This window comes from Aphelocoma coerulescens, chromosome 17 (assembly GCF_041296385.1).
Source record: "Aphelocoma coerulescens isolate FSJ_1873_10779 chromosome 17, UR_Acoe_1.0, whole genome shotgun sequence".
NCBI lineage: Eukaryota > Metazoa > Chordata > Aves > Passeriformes > Corvidae > Aphelocoma > Aphelocoma coerulescens.
Genome location: NC_091030.1, coordinates 1,755,211 through 1,780,849, shown reverse-complemented (window position 1 = coordinate 1,780,849; position 25,639 = coordinate 1,755,211). Strand labels below are relative to the sequence as shown.

At 48.5% G+C, this 25,639-nt stretch overlaps 1 protein-coding gene across 4 annotated transcripts in view; it reads right to left on the bottom strand.

Annotated features, from left to right (window-relative positions):
* Positions 1-25,639, bottom strand: part of EHMT1 (euchromatic histone lysine methyltransferase 1) — a 116,463-nt gene that overhangs the window by 86,673 nt on the left and 4,151 nt on the right. Inside the window, exon 1 of one of the 4 annotated variants that reach the window (XM_069031591.1) lies at positions 23,877-23,896. The exons of 1 other annotated variant lie outside the window; for it this stretch is intronic. The gene's annotated coding sequence lies outside the window, so the exon portion shown is untranslated. Of the gene's footprint in view, positions 1-10,575; positions 10,598-11,159; positions 11,201-23,876; positions 23,897-25,639 lie in introns of those variants that run through there. 2 more of the 4 variants (XM_069031590.1, XM_069031596.1) reach the window with 2 other exon arrangements.

Genomic DNA, 25,639 nt, shown 5'->3' with positions numbered 1-25,639 from the left:
GTACAGGCAGAACCATCCTGCTCTGGGCTCGTCTGGATGCAGCACAAGCTGCCATGCAATTCAAAAAGCCCCAAAACCAAGGACTTTAGAAAACCTGCCCATATACCCCACTTCCCTCATTTTTAACTTTAAATGAGGGTCACAAAGGTACCAGTGTAGAATTGCTTTGGCAATGTGTCAGATTTAAAATCAAACAGCCCCTCCTGCCCCGTTAGAAACCCTCCCACAGGGATATTTTCTATACCCCACATGTATTATGAACGTGTCCTAGGGCACAGGCAGAGTTTCATGGCTCCCTGTGCCACTCCCACATTCCCAACTGCAAATCCCCTCCTTGGCTTGGCTGCATTAAAGCAGGAAGAAGGACCTGCCTTACCATGGGGCAATTAAAACCTCGGAGGGGGGAAATAAATAGGAAATAAATCGTCAGCAAGTCAAAGTGTCCTTGCAATCCATGGCCTTCCTTGCTGGGAAGGAGCCCTCCTGCCACAGCACTTTCAGAGCACAGAGCCTCCATCCTGCCAGAGCCACCAGCACAGGGATAAACTAACCAGGAGCCAGGCAAGTTCAGAGCTGTTTGGTCCCAGGAAATCTTTGGGAAACCCCAAGAGAGCGAAGCATCAGCAGGAAAAACCTCGTAGGGCAAGTCTGGGGTGACAAATCCCTCAGGCCATGCCGGGTTTTTACATTCCCAACAAGGAGCCTACATGGGTGTATCCCCAAGTTCCACAGCGTGGAAGGGGGTGAGGAAGATGCTCAAAGGAGCAGCATCCTCCTGGCACAACACAAATTCATCCCCATCCCATGGTGGGATGGAGGAGCCGGGATCCTGTGCTGCTCCCAGAGCCTGGCAGGGGGAAGGAAGCAGCTCAAGGAGAGCAGGGACAGTTTTTAAGCACTCTTGATCATTCCTTGGAATAAAATATATTTTAAAAAATTGCTCATCGAGCGATTAAAATGTGCAAACATTTTGCTTGGTGTTCCGACTGCCACATTTAATATTTCAAACAACATCCAGGCCAATATTGTTGCTTAATTTAACATAACTGGATCCTGAATGCATTTCTAACAGATTAAACCACAGAAATATCCACATGTTTTAATGAGGATTTGGCACTACTCGGAGCCAAACACATTTTAGCAATATTTTTGGACTACAGATTCTTTCATAAGAAAAGAAAGCCCACTGGTAATGGAGCTGCATTGCCTACATTTCAAGCCTCTTTGGATTTATGTAAATTGAAAAACTGAAATATTTAGTGCCATTATAATTCAAGCAACATCTGGACAATTTTCTTTGCCTCGTAAAAGATTTCAGTCAGCTTTGCAGAGGCTCAGGCCATGTTGCTCAGCAGAATGGCTCCTTTTACATTTGCATGCTTCACTTCCATTCTGCAGTTTCTATGCCAACAAGCATTTGAAACTCTTTAAAAAGCACATTTGGAACTGGGGGGAGATGGAAGATTGGAAATGTGATAAAGATTTGTTTGTTTTGGGGGGTTTTGTTGGTGGTGTTTCCCTAAATCTAAATAATCTTTTTTTTTTTATTCTTTTTGAGCCGTGGAAACCTCAAAAAGGCCCAATAACCATCACTGCAGCCATGGCAACTCTTCCACCTGCTTCAAAATGAAGCAGGGACTTGGTAAGAGGAGTTTGTTCAGTCAATTTGATGTATAAAATATATATATAAATATCTATTACTCCAGTTCCCTCTCCAAAGAAAGAACCAATAGCAAACACCACAAATTTAGGTGTCCATCTCCTACTGCAGCATCCAGGCCCTGTGTGAGTTTCCAAATCCCAAGGAAAAGTAAACAGGAAAAAGCAGCTATGACTGAACTGTCACACAAAATCCAGCAGTTTGATTTTTAACCAGATTTTTGGAGGCAACTCCTCCCCTTCCTCCCCACCCCCAGTCCCAGATGGCTCAAATTTTATATTTAAAGCTCATGCTTAGTGCTTTGACATTACAGGTGTGAGGAGATAAAGGAAGCCACAACCATGAAGAGGCACAATACAGCATTCAGAGCAAACAGCAGCAATGATCTTACAAAACTTAGAGAAAAAAAACTGTATTTTCTTTATAGAGATGCAGCCTACATTGTGAATTCCTCTCCTCCTGAAGCTCCCCAAGGGACCAGGATGGAGCTGCCATCCTGGGACACCAGCAAAGGTGCCCAAAAAAAAAAAAACCAGTCAGACCAGGCCATTCCATGGACAGTGGGAAGAAGTAGTTCCCAGCAAACAGCAGGACTAGGAAGGGGTTTCCTGAGGGAGCTGCACAAGCAGGGAGCACCCACCAACACCTGCTCTTCAGCAGTTTTATTATTTAGTGACAGGACACAGGGAATGGCTTCCCACTGAAACACAGTAGGTTTAACTGGGATATTGGGAAGGAATTGTTCCCTGGGAGGGTGGGCAGGCCCTGGCACAGGGTGCCCAGAGCAGCTGTGGCTGCCCCTGGATCCCTGGCAGTGCCCGAGGCCAGGCTGGACATTGGGGCTGGGAGCAGCCTGGGACAGTGGGAGGTGTCCCTGCATAGGGGTTGGAATGAGATGATCTGAAAGGTCCCTTCCAACCCAAACCAGCCTGGGATTCTGTGATTTTCTTGTCCATGAGCTCCAGAGGATGGAAACCAGAACCCATGGTGATCCTGCCAGTGCTAAATGTTCCTTTACAGGCTCCTGGGTAACGATGGGGATCTGTCAGCCCCCTCAATCCACCCCCTGTGCAGATGTGACACTGACCTGATGTGCTGGGAGGGGACAGGATGAGGGAAATGCTGTGCAATAATCAATCCTAACCACAGCACCGTGAGAAAATCACAGAATCATTCAGGCTGGAAAACACCTCTAAGACCATCTGATCCAACCACCTCCATGTTCACCACTAACCTGTGTCCCCAAGTCCCACATCCACATGGGTTTTGAACACTTCCAGTGATGGCTACTCCACCTCTGCCCTGGGCAGCCCCTTCCAATGCTTTACAATGCCCAAATATGAAAAGTTTCTCTTCCTTCAGCCAGACAGGACACAGAGAAAGGGAGATTGGGTGCCCTTGTCCAAAGCAAAATGTTTAACACATTAACCAGCTCCTTGCCTCCCTGGACAGCCACAGATGATGCAGAGCATCAGACAATTCATTTCAGCACCAGTCCAGGATTTATTTTTGCAATAAGGGATCAGAATGAGACCCAGGAAAGGCAAAAACTCCCTCAGGGAGGAGCAGGAGACAAAAGCACATGATTACCAGTACAGTGGTGGAGACTAGAAAACAGTTATTAATTTTCAAAAGCTGTTTTGTCTCCTGGGAGAGGTAACAGCCCCCAGGTCCCAAACACAGCTCCTGCTGCACAGAGCATCAAAGAGCAGGAGCAAAGGCTACCTCTGTGAAACTCCTGCCATTTGAAAGAGGCCTACAGGCCTGGCACATGGAGTGCCTGCAGCACAAGGAAGGGGTCTTGCAAAAATAAAGCCACAAACGCTCACTTTTCCAGTCCTGGCTGTGCCATAGGAAGGGGCAGCTCCTCCTCTGGCCCAGCTCCGGCCTCTGGTGTTTCCTGCCATGATTTCACAACCTTTGCCATTTCAAAAGTCCTTCTGGCAGCCACAGCAGCAAGCAGGGAGCTATTTTACACGAGTGCGTGACTGACGCATCCAGGCTCCTCTCCCCACGTCGTGCACAGGGAGCTGACACTGCCCACGGATCGGGGCCATAACTGCTGCAAATTGGAGCATTTTCACCTCCCTCAATGAACTGTATGGGTGTGTACTAGCTGGAAATACAGCTCCATCTGGGATTGAAGGGACTGAGCCGAAAATACTGAAATCAACAGCAGCTTTCGACTGACAGGAGCTGGCCACATGGGTGTTCTCCGTCTGGGATAACTTCTTCCATGCTATGCACGAGCCAAAGGCACCAACAGCAAGAAACAGCAATCCCTAGCAGCTACAGAACAAACAAAACTGGGCAGGTTTCTGCTGCAGCCCACACCTACACCTTCCCAAGATGTCTGCACAGGGAGAGGAGAGAGATCTCACCTATTAAGAGGAGGGAGAGTGATTTGAAATCAATGTTTGGCAAAATCAGTCTGTGGGAACTCATGGTAATGAGTTCCCCTGCTGGGTTTATGATGTTTAAAGGGAAACAAAACATTGCTGCAAGCACAGCAGAGCAGGTGAGACCTGGGGAGGTTGTTCACACACCTGGTTTTATATTCCCTAAACTCCCTCTAAGCAGGAGAGGCTCCCTCCCTGCCCTGTGCTCAGAGACACTCAGGTGATGAGCCACTGTCCCACCTGGGCACGGCGGTCTCCCGGAGCTGGGTGGTGTTGAGATGCCCCTGTTGTTCTCCTGCTTGAGATGGCAGCTCAAAACTAGCTGGAAATGGAGCAGATGATCTCATGTGCTCCTCAGCGAATGGAAATACCCAGGGGCCATGGGTCCTTCCTGCCCAGCCTTCTCCCTGTGGGTTCCTTATGGGATTAGGCAGCAGCCAAGCACGACAATTCACTATTAGCTGGACTGAGTGCTACAGAGAGATCATGAAAATGAATTAACTCCTGCCCTTCTCTCTTCTGTGATGGATTACACTCTGCTCCTTCAGAGCAGTTTCACATAAGGGGAGAGGGAAACATGGGAGAGATATGAGGAATTTATTCCCACCTGGTTTCTTGTGTGGACACACAACGCTGGAACTGCCCCACGCCTCCGGTCACGCTGCGAGGTGAGGAATGAGCCAGGGCCACATCCAGGTGCCAGCAGCTTTTCCCTGGATACAGAGGAGATGAGCTCCACCTCCACTGTCCCTGTGCCTGGGAGCCTCACCTGGATGTGCAAGGCTTGTGGGGACATGAATGACTGGGCAACAAACCCTGGTCATCACACAAGACTCTCAGGTTACCACACTGGGCTTTTTCTTTTCACCCACCCTCAGGGTAAACCCCACTGGAAGCACAACCATCCCCAGCTCCAGGTTTTTACCAATTTCCCAAAACTTGTTGGGATAAAACAAGAAAGCAAAGCAGAGGGGAGATCCAGCACTGCCCTGATGCTGACCTGGAGGCTGGAGCTCTGTCAGTGCTCCCACAGCACCTTCCCCAGAGCAGGCCTGGGATGAAAAAGAAATGTGTTGGGTGATAAAACACAGAACTCCCTTCCCCAACCAACGCACCCACCAAGGCACTCATTTAGCTCTGAGATTCAGCACTGAATATTGCATCACTCTGGAGCCTTTTAAGGAAACATTCCAGCATTTTCCCATACTAATCAGGTAACTTTTTTTTTTAGCCAGACAGAGTAAAAAATAACCAAGAGCCAGGTAGGTGTCAGTGAAAAGCTCCAGCAGGGAAAATCTTGTCCCATCACACCTGAAAGGAAGGAAGTCCTTGCCCATCTCCAGGCACTGTCCCTGCAGACAAACACAACCAAGCCCAATGACAGCTCTCCCCATTAATGCTGGATAATTTTAGGGTCTCAGCTGCAGGCAGTCCATCTCTCCAGCAAAATCCTACCTAAGACTTGCACTATCTACCACAGCAGGCTTGACCCCATTTTCATATGCAGAAGCAAAAAAAAACCCCTCATAATCCTCCAGAACCCAGAGCAAATAACACTCTGGGACTGTGTGATACCACCCTATTAAATACAAACATGTTCCTACAGTAGCTCCATGATTTTAAGCATTCACCATCTTTTCATTTCAGTTTTAAGCACTTTGCCTGGCAACTGTCTGAAGGGCAAAGCATTCTGGAAATAGGAAGACAATTAATTTTCCTTTATTCTGGAAGAGAGGATTATTGGAATAAATAAAATAATCAGCTTAAACAAGAGCACAATTCACAACTTCTGAAAAACAGAAGACAGGTTTCTTTCATTTTCCTTTCCAGAGAAATTATTTCCTGGGGTGGAGTTTGCAAGGGAAGTGCAGAAGTTTTGGAGTTAACCTTGGACTGCTGACTCACAAATCACTGCCTCTATGCCTTCAGCAGGAGGAAGGCTGTCATTTCACTCTTAGAGCCACTTTATATATTTATTTAATACAGCAAATCAGAACAGCCCCCCAAAAAGATACAGAGGCCACTTCCCAATCTCATTTGGACCAGAGGTAAATCTGAGGCAGCCACTATTGGACACCAGCCTTTGGCAGCAGATGTTCAGCATCACAATTAACGTGGTTAAATGAGGCTCTGACACCCTGTGACACACATGTACACCTACATATATGGATTAAATTAAAGGTATTTCACTCCCAAATCCCAAAGGGAGAAGGGAACAAAAGGAAGATGAGAGCCTTCAAGTTCGTATTAGCAAGAGATGAAATTATTTACTGAGAAAAATGTGGGGTATCTTGGTAAGAACTGGAGAGTTATTTCTGGAGGACTCCTCTAATAAGCAGAATGAGTTACAAAAATAGGATGGAGACTGTGGTTCAAGGTTGCTACAGCCTCGAAAAGAAACAGAGATAATTGATGGAGGCACAGATTCCCAGGAACACTAAGGACTGCAGAAGTACTGAGAAATCAAATTGATGATCTGGAAAATAACACAAGATGAAGAATGATCAGGTTAGTGGGGGCTCCTGGAGGAGCAGAAGCAGGAGAAGGCAGACTTTCAGTTTGCAATGGATTATGAGGAGGTGGGGGATGAATAATCCCCACTGTCCAGGGTGTCTGGGTGAGCCATGTCCCCACACAGGCCAGTTTTCCAGTGCTCAACATCCCTAAGGGAAGGATCTCCAGCATCCAGGAGCACATGTGTTTATGGCAGCTCACAAATCTGAGCCTGGTTCCAGGATCCAGCACTGTCTCCCTCCAGCAGGAAATGGCTCCAACCGCTCCCTGTCCTTCCTCCAGTCACAAACTCCAGGTGCCCTGGCACAGCCACATCCCAGCAGCTGGAGGAAGCACCACTGGTAAGAGCTCCTGCCCCTCCCAGCACCCTGTGCTTCCCACAGGGCACAGCCATTTCTTCTGTGTGCTCCTCCAGCTGCAGAGCACTGTGGCAGCAAGTAGGTCACAGACCTGACAGCGCCTGAAGAATCACCTGCAGTTTGTTTCCTCCTCCTTTCTCTGCCTTTTTGGGTTTTTAGGAGCCACCAAATCACTTCACCACCACCTTCAGACCCCATCCATCCATCCATCCATCCATCCATCCATCCATCCATCCATCCATCCCAGACCTCTCCTTACAGCCCTCTCTCCTGCGTTTCTGCTCTCTCCCAGCTCTGTTTAACTCCACCTCTCCCCTGCAGGTCCTTAAAGCAGGATTTTTCTTCCATCTTCCCTTTCCCACAACCATATTTTTCCCAGCATGATGTACCCTGTGCACTGCTTCTGGCACCCTCAGAAACCCAGATGTCCTCTGCACTGGTCGATGCATTAAATCCCATCCACCATAGGAATGGAGTTACTCTATAATTTCACATCTGGGTTAAAAATCGCAGCTCCTTCCCCTGTGTCTGTAACTTCACTCACTAATCCTCAGGGAAAAGGGGGTAAGGAGTCCCCTCTGCCAGCTGGTGCTTTCAGGCTTGTTCAGGTCCTCTCTCCATGCAGGGCTCCATCAGCTCCAAGGAGCACAGGATGCTCCAAGACCCTTCCCTGCTTCACCCAGGAGCGTTTGGGCAGGTGGACAGTACTGCCAAAGGACACCAAACAAGGATGCAGCAGCAAGGACTGAGCCCAGGGTGTTAAAGAAGCCAAAATTCAGCCATAAGTTGCATTTCAAAATGGCCAGGAAGGCAGGAGAGCAGGAAATAAAACTCCTCTGAAGGTGGAGAAATGCTGTGCATGACAGCAAACCCTTCCACCCAGCATCACCACAGAGAAGATTCATCACAGCCAATAATTACAAGGCTCATGTCATAATGTCTCCTCTTAAAGGCATTGCCATTTGAGTCCAGGCTGGCTGAAGCAGTTGGAAGGGAGAGAAGCAAAGCCACCAGGCTTTGAAGTGGCCACCATTTGATTATTAAAGACTGGGACTTGCATGCCACGTACATCCAGCAGTTACTTCCTCCTCCCTGGGATTGCCAAGGTTGCACGAGGCTTTTTTAGGTACACCTGTAGGATTCAGTTCCATCTTGTTCTTTCTGGTTTGAATACAGTCCTGGGCTGATACGATACCAAAAAGGTGAGCAAGTCCCAAATTCAGGTTTCAGTTCCTCCACTGAACAAAGCTGTGCTGGTGGAGAAAGAGACAAAACTGGCCACACAGGCAGAACTTTTCACAGAAATCTAAAGACAGGAATGTGCAAATTCAAGCAATGAATCCTCCTGCAAAGTCCAAGTCACCCATCTCAAAGAAAGCACCCAGGAGTCCCTACCCTGCATTCCCTGCACATCCCACACCCTGCAGCAGGCACTGGACACAGTTCCATGGGATGAAGAACCTCCCTCGGCTCAGCCACACCAGAGTGCTCGGGGTTTGCAAGGAGAGAGAGGCCCCCACTCCATGGGAACACCCAGTGGGGACCTGCAGAACTCCTCTGGCAGAGCCCAAGAACAAACCCACAAACTGAAATTAAATTTGGTCATAGCTATTTTCTTCCTTCCAGACTTGTCAGTTCCAGGGCTTGCTGGAAAGGAGCTGAATGTCTCCCTGGAAGAGAGGAGCCCTGCACAGGAGGGAAGCAGCTGTGGGATGAGGTTCTCCCAAAAGCTGCTCTGATCCAGAGGCATCGAGGCCCCAGGCCACCAAAGGCTTGGTCAGGCTGAAGCACAGTCCTCTGTGCTGGAGACTCTCCTCAGGCACTGAAAATAGCTCATTTCCCCCATTTTACTCTAAAACAAGAAGAGGATGAGGGTTTTATCCTCTAGCTTTGAGCCAAAACCCATGGCACTAAGGAAAGTGTCACCTTTGTCCCTCTGCTGAGCCTTTCCCCCATTCTGGGACTGCAGATGGGAGGAAAATGTTTAAAGCTGTCCCAAACCATTTCAGGGATGAACTCGATTACTCTTCCCAGTGAGGCTGAAATAGTGAATGAGATGATGGATCCAGGCCAGGGCCCAGCACCAGACCAAGGACCAGCCCTGGTGTCCCGGGGCCTCTGGGCCCTGGCCTGGTAAAGCAGCCCCCACCCACACACCTCAGAGCCTAAAGATGCAATTTTGTTATACCCTGATCACAGATTTTTAAGGTTTCTTTTAACTTTCTTGCTTTCAGCTTCGCTTCTCAAAAAAACTATTTCCCAGTTCTTCTACAAACGGGCTTTTAAATAGAATTTGATCATTTTTCTCTGAACTAAAACCCCTTGTCATGGTGACAGATACATCGCTGGCATCAGTTAAATATGTGAAAGAGAAAACATTCATCCACCACTGAGAAACAAGCAGCACCACCAAATCCTGACACAACCATGGTCCTCCACGACACGAGTCTTTGTTCCCACCATCATCTCCAAAACAATATTCTGACAACAACATCCCTCCCTATATAGATTTATATTGCTGTATCTCTATCATTTCCCTCACGCCCATCAAAATGAAGTTATAATTAACCCATCATCAATAGAAATTACAATGATTTTGAAACAGCAAGAAACAATCTATTTGCATTTGGTAGCTAATTATTCCCCCTACGCACACAGCCACCAATGTTCCCTAAAACCATCCACAGAACAGACAGTCTGTGCTAGCCAGAGCTTCTGGAAAGGAGGGGAAAAAGGAGGGACTAAGCAAAAAAAACCTCAACATTGGGGTGGCAAAATTTTCTTCAAATCCGCAGCATCTCAAGCTCAGCCAAGTCTGTAATAGAATTGCCCTTCTGAACTCATCCAGCAGTGTTAGAATCCACCTGGGTATCACATGGAAGCTGACAGCAACCTCAGGACGAACCTAGTGGGAGCCACTGACATTTGCTAAATTATTGAATTATTATTATTCCCTTCTTCGCACCACACCAAGGAAACGTGAAGCCATTTTCCGATAAAAGCCGTTGGACAGAAATTTCACACCGGGCAACACCAGGACTGCTCCCAGAGCCAGAGGTTTGCAGTGGCACAGGCAGCATTGCACCCCTGATTATCCCCTCCTGGAGGGAGGAAGGGTGTGCCCTCCTTCCAGCCATGCTCTGTCCTGGGGGACTGCCCAGGGGTGACCTCCAGCCCCTCCAGCTCTGACTCATCCCAGTCAGGTACAGAACAAAACAATGCCCTTCCCCACCCCCACCCCCACGCCAGGCAAGTTTTGCTGACAGATCACCTCCATTTCCTCACCATCCCCAAGGATCAGAGTGATGCCTGTAAGAGGTAAGGACACGAGCTGTGGCCGGGGAGCACTGCCTCCCCCAGCTCGAGCAGCCTGACAAAAATCAAGCCACCCAGATGTCCTGGGAGCCCCAGGTTGGCCCTCCATGGCTTGTGCAGCGTTCAGAGGAAGCTGATACAAAGCACCAGGGATGGTAAATCACATCCTCCTTCACCCACGCTTCTGGAGGAGAGTAGAGAAAACATTCTTTGCTCATTAGGAACTATCCGAGGTTTCCCTTCCTCCAGGATGCCCCCACAAAGCAGGGATTGGGGAGGAAGGGGCTCAGTTTCACCTTGACACAATCCCTGTGCCTGCAACACTTACCTGGCTGCCAAGGCATCCCTCCTCAACACGCCGAGAATCATCAGCCTTCAAAGCAAAGCCAAAATAGCTCAAGGATTGTTTTCCTTCCCCCATCTGACACGGGATTGCAGCTCCTCAGGCATGGGGAGGAGGGGGAGCAAAATAATAATAATAATCAAAAGCAAAAGACTATTCTTCTGTAGGCAAAGCTAATCCTGTCACACATTTTCTTCCCAACAGAAGCATGATAGATCGAGTCCCACTGGGTTCTGCTCACAACTAAACAGGACGAGGTGTTTTCAGCTCCCTTCTGCCAACACAGCTCAACGAGCAGCAAGGCCTCACCTCCTCTCATCATTTAACTCAACACGAAGCCACCCTGGTGCTCTACCCCAGCTCTAGAAAGTCAGCCCGAGCCTCAGTATGGCCTTGCACGGAAATAGGATTACTTTGGCCTGGAGGAAAAAAAGAAACCACAACATGAAGGTCACCCATAAAATCATTACACAGCTCCCTCTTCCCCGGCTCTTAGAGAAAAAAACCTTTCTCAAACCCTCAACCTGAAAGGAGAAACACAAAAAGATATGTACATTAATGCCATATACCTCCGTCAATTTTTTTCCTCGTGTCTTTAGAGCAGTTGTTTACTGCAGCCAACTGCAGAGAAATTACAGTAGCTTAACTCTCCAACTCCCTCTAAAGGATTAATCTTCCAGTGAGCATGCTCACGCGGGAGCTTTTTCAGCACTTGCATCCATTTCATGAGTGAGGGCTGCTGCACACATGAGGAAATGCCATTTCAGGGCTCCAGGCAGAGCGAGCAGCCCCCAAACCAAGGGCTAAAGCCCTTCCCAGGGCTCCACAAAGGATCTCTGCCCAAGCCTCCAGCTCCAAGGAGGTTGAAAGATTTCACGTCCATGGCCCCTTTCAGGAAGGGGGGGGCGGTGGTTTCCCTGCGACACTCGTTCGAAATGTCTGACCTTGGCTTTTCTCTACAGGCTGGTGGACAGTTCATCCACTGAATCTGGAGTCAAAAACAGCTTCTTCTCGCTGGCAGATTTTTCCTTTTGCATCACTTGTTGGCTCATCTTTGCTTTTCAGAAAAAAATCAGGAAGATAATTTGGGGTGCAGGGAGGGGGAGGGGAGGGGAAACATTCAAATAAAAAGGAACAGCTTTAAAAAATGCATCACAGTTGGTAACAGATCCTGAGACACATTTAACTCCACAGATTAAGGACCCATGCAAATGAGGATTTGCTGGTAGACAACAAATCCAGTATCTAAGCAAGGCTGTTCAAGTAATCTTGTCCATTCTCTCCTAGACCACTGTAGATTAAACTGCTCTATTTGAGATATTTCTCCCTCACCTCAAATGATGCACCTCGAATCAAAGCCTTCCTGGTGAAAATAAAGCTCCAAAATTAAGGACAAATACACTGCAGAATGGAAGTTTCTTCCATTTTCATCTTCTCATATTCCAGGGTTCTGCCCTTCCCCTTCCCATTTATCTATTTTATGTCCTGTTGCTTAATTGCTCTTTGTAGCTGAAAGAGATCCAAGCCTCCCCCTCCCCCCAAAGGCTCTTATTTCAAGTTTTAAACCCAGCCTGAGTCTAGGACACATAGAGACCAGACTGCAACCCCTGAGTCCAGGGAAAATCACAACCCCTGAGCCCAGGGAAAACCCAGAGGGGGCTGCAGCTCAAGGTCTGCGATCACTTCCCAGATCCAGCGCCAGGCTTCACCCCAGCCAGTACAACCACCTAAACATGTATTTATTTTTCCAGAAGTCCTGAGTGTCTTTGATGCCATGAAGCCCCTTTAATGTTTGAAGCCCTACAAGTGAATCCACAAAAAGGCAGGATGTCAGGAGAGTGTTAAAGAAGGGCTATGGCTGCGTTTGACAACGAGCGCTCACCATAGCGACCGTCCCCACAAGAAATGATAAAACCTGTGGTGACACTGGATATTTTACTCTGTTGCCACCTAAATACAATCACCTCCAGAAAGGGAATCTCTGTTATCATGCATTAAAATAGAGGCTTTGTTTTATTTATAAAGCATCCAAACTGGTTGGTTTGGATGTGTCAGAGCACAGCCTGTTCAGCCACCCCTCCCTTGCTCCATCCTTTGGGGACTTAATGACTGATGGCTGCACTTCACCCTGCTCTCTCCTCCCACGGATCTCAGGTGCTGCTGAGCCTGCCCCAGCTCCTCCAGGGAAGGTCTGGAGCCAGGGTGGGATCTGACCCTGAAAACCCCTGCAAAGAAAACCCCGGCCTTTGGAGAAGGCAGATGTGAAAAAGCCTCGATGGAGGAGGAACATGTCCCATGCTTCCTCCTCCATGGCAGGATTACACCCATGAAGGTGGGACAGCAAACATGGCGTTATCCTGACCTGTCGTTCCTAATTTGGAAACCAGTCATACTCCCTGAGAGTTTAGACTTTGAAGATTGACTACTATTGATTCTTCTGCAAGCAAACAGCCCAAGCTGGCAATCAGTCAATAATAAGCAATTACTCGACAGCCTCTTATCTGCAGATGCCAGCCCAGACAGCTCGATTTGTGGAGGCAGCAGGTCAATAAATCAAAGCTGTTCTCAAATTTTAAAATATCATCATTTAAAAACCCACCCAGCCTTCAAACTGGCTGGAAGAGCAGCCAGGTCAGGGAGATTCCTGCAGAACAGTGTGGTGGCTATCACTAATTTACAGCACAGGAGATAGAACGTGGTGTGCTGAAATCCACCCTGACACTCCTTATCTCTCAGGAGTAGCATGAGTGGCAGCTGGATGAAGATGATGAGAGGGAGAGGAGAAAGCAAAACCCTTCTCCTTTGAAAATGACTTGCAGGGAAAAAGCAGAGCATGGCAGCCTTCCCAAAACACTCACCAATCCCTGGGACACACCTTGCTGCTCACCAGGAGCCTCAAACCCCAACAAAAACGTGTTTAACACCACCAAGACGGCAAATTAATGGCACCTCTCTTACCCCCTGCTGTGACCTCGGGGCCCTGGGTGTACAATTAATCATTTCATCCCAGGAAATGTGCTTCCCTGCTTTCTCATGGCCTAAACACGACACAAGCACACGAGCCAAAGGCTCCTCTTGAGCATTTCAGTGTGACCCAGGGGCGAGGCTTTAAAGCCAGAGGTGCCAACAGTGCAACAAAGAAAACCAGCTGAAAACTCATGGAGGCTTTTATGATCTCAGTGCAGACTCCCTTTACAGGCTCATTTATATGAAAAGAGATAAAAATTGCCTATTTAATTTGCAGAAGACTGAGCATGCAGCTGGAATGCCAGCCCACTGCAATGGCAACCTTCTATCTATCTAATCTATCTATCTATTTATCTATCTGTCATTGCAAGGGCAATCATAACCTTCCATCTAGTTCTGGAGACTCCAAAAACTCTGGTACCTTCCCTGCTTGTCCATGGTTTCTTGCACAAGTCACGGAAACACCCCAAAAGTACCAAAAGAACAGCATAATAAGCTTAAAAAGGGGTGACCCACTGGAAACAAGATTAATCCCATAGCTGGTACTCACTCTTCATACTCCATTTGCCACGAAATTCAGGTATCTGAGGATACATTCTAAATGTCCTCAGTCTTCAACACTTTCCAGTAGTCTGGGAGGGAAGGTTGGGTGAAAGGCAGCAGCTAATGGATTATTTCAACTTTACTTGGCAGTTGGGATGGACTTCTTGAGGGGGAGCCTACAGAGGTTTTCACTTCCATCTACACACGGTGCACTCGGGTCCTTGCAGGAGTGGCTGGGCCAGCAGGAAGCTGTGGGAAGCTGTGGCCAAAATCTGAAAAGGATTTCCTCTCTTCTTACCCACAGAGCACCTACGGGTGGCCTCTACACTGCCAGCCTTGTCTGCAGCACCCTGGCAAAGCACAGGAGAGCACTCAGGAGGAAAAAAAAGTGTTAAATGCATCTTCCTGTATCACTCTCACCATTTATAGAGAAGCTACAAAATGCCAAAGCAGCTGACAGGATCCCACAAACTGCACTGCGGAGCACCAGTGGCTCCTGAGTTTTGCAGGAAACCCACCAAAAAGATTTTCACACAGTACTTGCAGTTTTCTGATATAAAATATGGACCCTTTCCCTTCAGATGAACAGCAGGTCAGTGCATCCACGCCGTAAGGACAGTCCAGTGGCAGCACAGCTCTGGGGAGGAGCCTGCAAAGCTGCTGGAGTTGCTGAGCATGGAAAACATTCTTTATCTGCCCAGAAAGGAGCTGCCTGCCATGGGCCTGGCTCCCACAGCCCCACTCGAACCTGTGCTGTCCTACTCCACAAAAGGAAAATAATGCAGCAGCTTCACAAACCACAGCTGTGGCAGTAACACAAGACTCTTTCTCACCTTTTATGACAAAAGCAATGCCAGTTGCAAGACAATAAGATATCACAACCTGCCATTCATCCTCCCATCTCAAGGCACAGCCATTCCATACAAAAGCTGGAGATCACCTGTCGTGCTCTGCTTCCTTCTTTCAAATGCAGCATTGTGTTAGCACCAGGATCCCGCTGCTTTGGGGCTGGAAGTGTTGCTAGAGCAACAAAAACGCTGGAAAGTAGAGCAGAGAACAAAAGGACTCCACAGCCCCACCGAGGATGTGATCAAGGAGACAGCAACAATGTAAAATGGGACCAGGAGACCTCCCTTGGAGCAGGGAGCTGCCATCTCCAATCCTCTGCTGGGCAGAATGGTAATTTAGCAAGGAAATCATGCCAGTAAGAAATTCCAGCAGCTCAGCCCCACATCTGCTTCTTATCAGGAGCCCCATGACTGACCAGGGCACTGCTCCTCTCCATGATCCATCCTTTCATGCCCAGCACGAGGATGCCACTCGCAGCTGACTTTGGTGCCCAGAGGCAGGAATTAGGAACAGACTTTTCTGTCAAGGCAGAGTAAATCCCTGCTTGCATGTCCAGCAGGTTGTCCTTGCAGCAGCAGACACGGTCAGAAATCCAAATTAGGTGACACTGCAGAAGTTCACTGGGCCGGGTAGACACCATCAGTCTCTTCACGGGATCCCACTGCACCTTGCAGGCCTTACCAGAGTGGCCCTTGATGTAAGGAACACGGATCCTTTAGGAAACAATCCTCAAAGCAAACTGATTCAGCGATTCCCTTTGTCCCTTCTGGCACCTTCAGCACGGGGACACTGCACCCAAGGTGTGTGGAGAGCGTCCTGATCGGAACTGTCACCCCTTGGAGCTGGGGAAGGACAGACAGCAAGCACCAGGCTGCTGTGTGATGGCAACCCACTGCCAAAACCCACCCATGGAGGGCTGTGTTTGCTGCATCGGGCTGCCTGCAGCCCAACCCTAATCCTGGAGAGCTTTGGAAGAGCTCAGAAGATCCTTCACACACTCTTGGAGTCGTTTGCTCTGCACTGGTCACAAGGATCTGGCTAACTCTGATTTGTCTCTCAAGATAAAAAAACACTGTTTAAGGGCAATCTTTGTCATGTAACAAAAACTGACCCTCTGTGTCTGGTCTTCCTGTCACCTGCACCAGTGGCTTTAACCCTGGGGCTGCCAACAGCTTCCAGAAAGCTCTGAGAGGAAAGTGAGCCCCTTGCAGGAGTCACATTTGCTACATGGGATTACAAAACACTCAGACAAACTAAGTGGCAGCATCAGGAGAAGTCCTGGAGGCGTCTGGCTTGAAGTATAAAAGAAAAAAAATAAATCCTTTTTTTTTTTTCAAATCTTAAGCAAATCCTTCAGTGAAGCTGATAAAGACACAAAAATCCTCAGGGTGGCTTATGAAATGAGGACCAGCTTCAGGGAAGTGAGGCTCAAAGCCTGGCTCAGAGCCGGCCTCACCTCCTTGTGACCACCTGCACAGGTTACAGACCAAGCAGCAAAGAGGATGAACAGCATTTATCCACCCTCTGGATTAAAATTGAAAGGTGGAGAAGTCACATGAGCTGCTGAGGATCCCAGCACCAGAGCCTGCCTGGCCCTGGGAACAGATGGCCAAGGCTGCCAGAGCGAGACTCCACACCTCAGGAAAACTGAAGGGTTTGCTGCAAATTGATCCAAGGCCCTGATATCCATGGCTGTGGCTGTGACCTTCCAAACCAGCCCAGTATCACTGCTCAGATGCCTCCTCGTGCCTGCTCACAGCTCTGGGAGAATCACGGTGCCCTCCTCTGCTCTGCTCAGCAATGCACCTCTCCCATCGCACACAGAGCACTGGGATGTGCTCCAGCCTCACCTCAACTGGCACCTACAGCCCAGCTTTTCAATTCCAAAATAGCTTCTTCCCCATTTTACCAATAAAACAAAAACCACAGCGAAATACAAAAAAATTCAAACAGAATGACAAACGCTGGATCTGTATCATGTAGAAAAAAGTACATTACTCCAAGGACCTGAACACTGGTCCAGCCACAATTCTGGCAACTTTTTAGCCATCCCTGATAAAGGCACCTTTATACATGACAGTTCTGTTGAGACAGGTCAAAGTTAGACCAACAGAAATGCTCTCCTGTCACACCTGTGTTCAGTAGCCTGAACGAGCCCCAAGATTTCCCACAAAAAACTTCATTCTGGGTACCAGCATTATACAAATACAGTCCTCATCAATAGCAGTTGCTTTCAAAATGCAAAGGAACTGCCATGATCATCCTGTCAATTATTTCTACAAATCCAATGGATAAAAACCTGTAACTGAGGGGAAAACATGCCACATCTGCTTCTTCCTGGCTTTCCTGCTCTGCTGAGGAGGGCTGGGAGGAGCCCAGGAGCCCATCCAAAATTATCTTTATGCCATGGAAGCGGCTCACTTCACTCAGCAAGGCTAATTTTGCCAGCAAAAACTGCAGCCACATTCAAGCCATCCAAGACACCCACACAGCGTTCCGAGGCAGCATTCCTGGATGGAGGCATGGCTCACACCTGCCCACACAGCCAGGGCCTGGACGTGCAGCCCTGTTCCCAGTGTCTGTGCCATTGTGTCACCACAAACACCTCTCCCTGCACTGCTGAAAGCTCTGGAATAGTATTCCTGTAATAATTAGTGATTATTACTCTGGAGCATTAATGTTTGCAAGTCCCAAAGCCTCCTGTGTGGCCTCGTTGGGTAATTCCAGAGCAGAGCTCTCAGCAGCACAGCCCTGATCCTCTTTCTCCTGCTTTGGGTCTGCACTGGACCATGGGCTATTCCCCCATGGAATTGTGTCCATACAAACAACCCATGCCACAGGTAGATCCCTCACCACACTCCTGAGAGATGGCAGGGCAAAGAAAGGGTTTTTAATCTGATTTTGGGCACCACATCCCTGGAGAAGCTGCTGCTGTCACATCAGCAACTCAGAAGATGCATTAGAAAAGATAGAGATGTTAACTGCTCCTCCCAGCAGCTGCCCAGACCAGCAGGCAGTGATGTGATACAGCCTCCTGTGGGGAGGGACAGATGTGCCCAGTGCCAGAGCGCAGCTGGGGAGCTCAGGGGAGGAGACACAGCACCCAGATAACAGCAGCAGTTACAGGGGATTAGCTCTGAAACTCAGCTTGGGAAAACTCACTGCTCAACTCTCATGGAGATTAACAATCATTTTGATTCAAGTATTCCCATGGAAAGAAACGGGCTGGATGAGCCACTGTGGTCCTTCCAACCTGATTGACTTGGTGATTCTGTGGTTACCCATTTTTTGGGGGATTCACTTGCAGAGGTGGCCTGTGCCTCTCAGTCCCCAGGCAGCAAGGGAAGAACAATCTGTTCAGATACCCAGGGAGCAGGGAATGCCTGGCAGAGGCAGGAAACCCTCTCTTTCCTCCCCGGGTGATGTGACACGCAGGGATATTTCCAGTTAGCACAACCCTCACCAAGGGCCAAACCTTCACACAGTTCTGATAATGCAGTGAGAAAACAATCCTGGCTGATTTTCCTTCCGTGCAATTTAACTTCTAGTACTGAATATAACACGCTCCTTCCCACTCCTGTGCCCAGAGCCAAACAAAGCCGATCTGCTGGAGAGGGAGGTTTAAGTAGGATTTAAGAACTGCCTTGAACTCCTGGTGGCAGCCCACGATGGAGTGGATCCTACCCAGGCTGAGCAAGAGACTGAAACCACATGGGTTTGTCACATGTGGAATAAAAGAAAGCATAGAGAACTTGTGCCAAAACATTTTAAGGGCTTTTTCTCATTCAAAAAAAAAAATTTTTTTTTTTAAATTACAAAGTAAACCAGCTGAACCAACCAAGAGAGCAGGGTTTTTCCCAGGGTTTCTGCAAGGCCAGATGCAGCCTGTGGCTAGGAGGATGCTGCACTGTGACACAGCAGGGCAGGGGATGCTGGTGGGGGGACCCAGCCCTTGTGATCCCCTCCCTGCTTTCCTCCGCTCCCCTGCCCTGTGAAAGCAGACCTGAACCTCCAGCTGCAACTGCTGTGCTCTTGCAAAGCCACGTAAAAAACCCAAACACAACAGAACAAAAAGGAAAGGTCACTGAGGTGACACTTTCAATTTTGCTTTAGAAAAGTCCTTGACAGGTTGTCAAAGTGGATTTGTTTATTAAAAGTGTATTTTTCCTAGCAAGGAGCACAGAATGTCTGTACAATAGGGTGCCATAATTGCCCAGGTTTGTTAATAATTGCATCGGCTGGAACAGGATGCATTAGCCTAATTTAAGAACAAAATAAGAACATATGAAAGATCACAGATCCCATTTTCAAGGTGAATCTGAGGCTGCTATCACAAGTCCAAAGAAGAGGAGCTGGACATTTGGAGTCACACTGGCTTTGATCACAAATAGATCATACTTTACAAAGTGCTTCTAGAAGTTCTCTATTCCCTTCATCAGGCCTGGCCATGATGTCAAGGAATAAAGCCAAAAACCAGAGCACACATAATAGTGACCATTATGTAACTCACCATCTCTTACCTAATGAAGATAATCTGCACATTTAAAAATTAACATTCAGCAGTTCTTCAACACTTCCAGTTAAAGGCTTCCAAAACCAAGTCAGGCCTTTGAACTTTGGGAAAATATTACCTCTGTTTTACAGATGGGAAAAGCATCACAGGCAGCAAAACCTCAACCAGCCTTGCCTGGACACTTCTTTCACTTCTTTTGTTTAAGCTGCTGACTGCCCCATTGCCTGGGTACGCTGCAGGGAGGCTGCTCTCACTGCAGCTGATGGCAAATCCCTCCCTGACTCCTGTAGGTTTGGATCAGGTCCCAAAACTCTTTTTAACATTATACTCCCGTCTGGGTAATCTTCTGTCTTATGGAGGGTCAATGCTGCAAACGCTGCTTGCACTCAAGTCCTGTTATCTGTCTGCACTAATTCTGCATAAACAGCACTTCCTCAGCCCTCAGCTCAGACAGCACCACACTCACCAGCCCCAGACACGGAGCCAGGCAGCTGCCAAGAGGGAAAAAAGAAAGCAAAACCCACAGATTTACCTTTTCTCAACACTCAACCACACAGTCCAAGCCTCATTTCGCACATGGGACCACGCTTGAGGAACCTTGGGCCACAAGCAGGTTACGCTCTGCGCCTGCAAAACACCCTCCATACTTACAGGGCAATAAAAATTAGCTTAATTAATAATACATCAGCAAGGAAATGTTAACGAGCACCCAGCGGGGGAGCAGGGACTGTTGTCTAATCTCCTTGTGTGGACTGCTTGCTTTGGCAGGGATCAGCAACTGCATCAGCATCACCATGGGGCAGGGAGGGCTCTGAGTCACCGGGGACACACGCAGGAAACGTTTACATCGCTCTTTAAAGCAGACACTGTTGCATCAGGAGTTACTCTTGGCAGCCCCACACCAACTTCCACTTGTGGAGTCTTGGTCATTTAAAGAAGAATTTCGGCTCTCCCTGGGCATCCAGTGTATAAATACACACAGGCACGGGGTGTCCTCCTGCAGCTCTTCAGACACGTCTGCAAATTCTGCAGCTCTGCCCATGCCGGCCTCAAGCTTCTGGGTCACGAGTAGGGGAGGACCAGATCAAACCTCCCTGTTCTTGGGAGGTCACTGGGAATATCCAAGCCATTTCCTTAGGGTTTGCCCAGCCTGGAGAGGCACAGCGTGCTGAGGCTCATCCCAAGGCAGACAATGGAAATCCCCCCTCCCAGCTGGTTCTCCTCCCTGTCGCAGGGGGCAGCTTGGGCACCCCACAAGTGCCAGCTGAGGGGTCACAGCCCCAAGGCAGCCCTGGAGGGGATGGGCTCCAGTGCAGCGTGGGGAGGAGGTTTCCTGCAGCCGGCGGAGCAGCCGCCGTTCCTGCCTTTCATCGGAAGCGTGGCTGGGAACAAAGGCCCGGTGAAGAAAGGCAACTTGGCTGGTGAAACTTCCAGCACTGGCCAAGGCCCAGACCTGATGGATCAGCCTCATTCCTCATCACCTCCTGCCCTTCTCCTCCTCCTCCACAGCACTGGGATCACACTGGGTCGGTACTTCAGCCCACACGCTGGCTGGGGATAGGGTTGGGGATAGGGATGGGGATGGAGATGGGGAGGATCTGAGTGTCCTGTGTCATTCACACAGCCTCAAACCCCAATTCCAGGTCAGACACGAGCCACAATCCCAGCAGCAACAGCCACGGAACGTGCACGTCCTCCCTGCACAAAGCACCAGCATCTGCAGCAGGAGGGAAAATTTGGGGCTGCTGTCACAACAGGGGCAGGAGATAAATGATACCTATAAAGCAGCCTCTGTGAGGGCAGTCTGGAGGGCTGAGAAAACATCAAACCAAGAAGGTTTTAATGAAAGTCATAAATGATTAAGACCAATGTGCTCTTATCAAAGGCAAACTCCTAGAAACACAGGAACATAACCAGATCACCGGCACAAAGGGCACCTTCTATAGGGAAGGAGACAACAAAACTCACAAAAAACCCCCAAAAGAACTATGAGATAGGCATGGAGTTCACTGTGTGTGGCAGAAATCTTAAAAAAATCTTGAAAAAGCCATGAGAAATACAACTTGCAGTTCCTAGAAACCAGAGTGGAAATAAAAGACAGAATATGATCCCCCCTCGCTGGCCTTTCCCAACGCTGCACGCCGGAGGCTGCGCTCACTCCTGGCGCTGTAAATTCCCAAACTCAAAGCAGACGGATCTGCAGTTTGTCTGCTCGCTGGTGGCATCTCCCTGGTGCAGGGGGATGTCGATTAAAGGACAGCCAGGAGCGTCCCCTCACCTCTCCACACACGCTCCCGGAGCTACAGGAGCTGGCACCACAGCAAGAGGAAATATTCCAGCTCATCCGAGGGCCATCTTTAAAGGAACAGTCGTTATTTGTCCTCAAAGGGTGGCAAAAAGGATTAAATATTCCAGATGTCACCTCCAGGCCCGACAGGACACCTTATAAACAATCACCTTTGCATATTAAGAAGGCATTAAAGCACCAGTCTGAATCCAGCCTAGCAAGACTGAAAAACACCCTTCCTAATCCAAAGAACAAAAGGATTTCTGATGTATGAGATTCACGGATCCTTAACATTTAAAACACAGAGCTGACAAAAGCCATTACAAACAAGTTTTCAATTAAAAGCACCTCATGTCTTGGTTACCCAGTTCAGCAGTGGTGCTTTTTGCAGAGCCTTCTGGGTGTTGATTTAATCCATCAAATATTAATAATACTCTTCAATTAATAAAATATTCAGACCCATGTTTTATATTCTCATAATCTGGAGGTTTATGTGCAAACTGGCTCCTACATGGAACCACACAAACCAGCTCCCAGCCCATTGTTGATGCTTTCATCTCCCAAATACAAACATTCTCTTCTTTACACCTCCAAACCCACACTTGACAGGCTGTAAATTTGCTGCCAACCCCAGTGGACATAAGAAATGCACCAAAACAGCAACTTAATTTCTCAGCTCCCAAAAATGCAAGTGACTTAAACACCCATCTCCTATTTAGTGCAGGTCCCAGTGACCTCCAGGCTGGAGGTGCTGCCCCTTGAGATGGCAAATCCTCTTCACAAGGCAGGAGGAGCCTCCAGCACCTTCCATGAGCCCTTTCCACGTGCCTAAAGCAAAACTCACAAACAGAGAATGAACTTCAGTCAAAGCAACCTAAAAACGTGCCTTGGGTGACACCCCAGGAGCTGAGATAATCAAAGAGGATGAATTAAACTACAGGAAAGAAATAGTAAAATATACACAGGGCTTTTCCACCCAGCTGCTCCCACCTGGGCTGAGCTAATCCAGCATCAAACCTGGAGTCAGTCTGGAGGTTGGGCAAAGCTTTGGAATCACAGATTTGGGACATTTGCATTCATCAGACACCAAGGAACACCACGTTTCAGTAACTCCCTCCCAATCCTGCAACAGGCATACTTTCAATTCCCAAATCAGCAGCTGGATGAAGCATGTAATTTTGAAACCCATTAATCCTTTCTAAGTCTTCTACCATGTGCATGTTTAATTTCCCACTTCTTGAAACAATATTATGATTTTTGAGAGAAGCAGAGCTTCTGAATGCTCTGGGTCAGCAGTATGAAACATCCCCAATTCCCACTGAAGCTGGATAAAGCATTGGGGGTAATTTGCCTTTTGGCTTTGAGCCTGTGGGAGAAATTACCTATTAAAACTTCCTCTGAAACTGCAAGGATTGGAAATGTGCAACTGGAGAGGAAGAAGGTAGCTCAGATTCTCAAGAAACCAGGACTTGATGCTTAAAAATGAAAAGAAGGAGGGAAAAATTTACTTCCCTGCACTCAAGGCTGTACTGAAATGCACCTGCAGGTCACGGCCAAGAGCCTGGAGAGACCAGGGCTCCTTTCTGCAACACAACACGCTCAAATCCTTCTGTCCACATCTGCACTTGAGTTCCAAATTATTAAAAGTCTGCAGCAGCACTCTGAACAACTCTTACCACAGCCAAGGCCCCAGCACAGCCTGTTGCAGCTCGGACACCTGGACTGCCTGGGAGCTGCCCTTGTGCCCCGCTCCCTCCAGCTCTAGGGATGGCTCAGCCCATCAGGTTCATCCTGGCTGCCCCCTGCTCTCAGAAGCAATAAACATCTCATTCCTCCTCTTTTCACCAGCAAGGGCAGCAGGAGCAGGCAGTGTTGCTGCAGCATCCCAGGGCTCCTGGACTGGCTCTCGCCACACCACAGAAATGGGCCTGCACTGTCTTTGGGCACCACTGATCCCCCCTCAGCTCAGCTCCCCAGTCTCTGCTGCTGCTGCAAATGCTGTAGTGAGCTCACAACACCTTCTGGAGCAGGTACAGGACCAGCTGACCCAAGGATATGTAATCACTGTCATTATTTTTATCCCTGTTCGCACAATTTCACATTTCCCTTAAACGCTAAGTCACTTACCTGGCTTTATTTTGAGTTTATCCATGTCAGCCTGGTTATCTTGCTCCATATTTACTTCCTCCCCAGCTGCACCACCTGCAAATTTCCTCCCTGTCCATGTGCTGGCTCTGCAGGATGATCAGCCTTATGCAAACAGAAGTGGACCTGAATTTTCTGCTCTGCCACTCAGCATCTCCCTGTCCTGAACTGACACTGCGTCCGAGAGCTCTCCTGCGAGAAGGAGACACTGAAAAAGGATGGATTTAATATTGAACAGCCCATCCCCACTCCCAAGCCAGCCCCTGGTACATACAGACAACTCAGGTGGGTTCACCTGGCTCAGGACTGCCTGCACCATGAGCCAGGCAGCAGCTTTGAACCATCCCAGATGGAAACCCAGGCTGAGACAGAAGCAGACGGCAAGACAATGGTGGGGATCACGCCGGGCATTAAGGAAACAGGAATCCTCTTGGAGCAACATTTTCCACTTGAAAAGAGGGTATGTTGGATGTGCTTGATACTTTGCTATGCTACAGAGTTTTACTTAAAAGCAGGAAAGCATTTCTATTTCAGACACAGAAGTACCACAGCGAGCGCTTTTCCAAACAGGGTTTGTTCCGGGTTTATGAACTTCCTGGAGCCAGGAGGGCCACACCAAACTCTTCCTTCTCTGTTGGATTTACTTTACCACTTCAACCAGACTCCAGCCATCACCAGTGGGATGTTTCTGCCCACACAGCCCCACACCAAGGGAGGACAGTCACAGGACTGCTCCCTGTTCCACCTTCGTGGTGATCTTTGGCTTCCACAACAGTCAGGAACAGGGAACTCTCCAGCCAAATGTGTCTTGAAGCACCCAAACAGACTCCTTGAACCTCTCACAGCCCTGCACAAAACACAATCCCCTCTCACCTCCTCCTTTTCTGGGATGCAGTGACCCAAACCAACACTTTGCCCAGAAAAAGAAGAGGGGAAGAGCATTTCTGGGGTGGAGAGGGGAAGGGACAGAGAACAAAAGGCCAGGCAAGCTCATAAAGAGCAAAGCCTCGGATTGGCGTTCCAGATCATTCCCTGATCATTCCAATAGCAGCTGTCCTCGTGCACATTTGGAAATGGGATACCCAGGGCATTGGCACTGGCTCAGGGATGCCCGTGCCTTCCTCACCTGGCCCAGCTGCTCCAAGGGGAGGCATTCAGCTCCAGAGACTCCAACAGGCTCCCTCCATGCAGGAGCTGCTTCTTTTCCTTGTTGCTGTGGGGTTTTTGCTGGTAATTGCATCTCTCCCAGGGCTTCTGCTGACACAGCAGTGGGAGAGCAATTGCTTTGTATTCATGGACAGAGAATTAAGTGGGCAAAACTTCCCAAATGGAGACCAAGGCTCTGCTTTGGAAAGCAAAAAATAAGCCACCTTGGTCTGGGGATCACCTCTAAACTAATAAAGCTGCATCCACAGCAAGGACTTTTATTACAATTTCAGCAAGAAGAAATGAAGAATCATCCTCCCCAGCCAGCATAATTATATTGGAAGAGTTTATTTAAAGTATAACCCAGGCCTTTGATTCTGCCTCGACTGACAAAACGTTCTTCAGATGCTCTCTTCAGTCACATTGGCTCAGTCACATCAGCTTAGCACAACTGAAGGGCACTTCTAAGGCTTTCTTAAAGCTTCACAAGTCATATTTGCTCATTCTCTTATTATTTAAAGTTTCTCTATGTGGAAGAAAAGGATGAGTTCCCCACAGGCCTTTGCTAGCTAGCCCATAGCATGTGAGAATTCATGGAA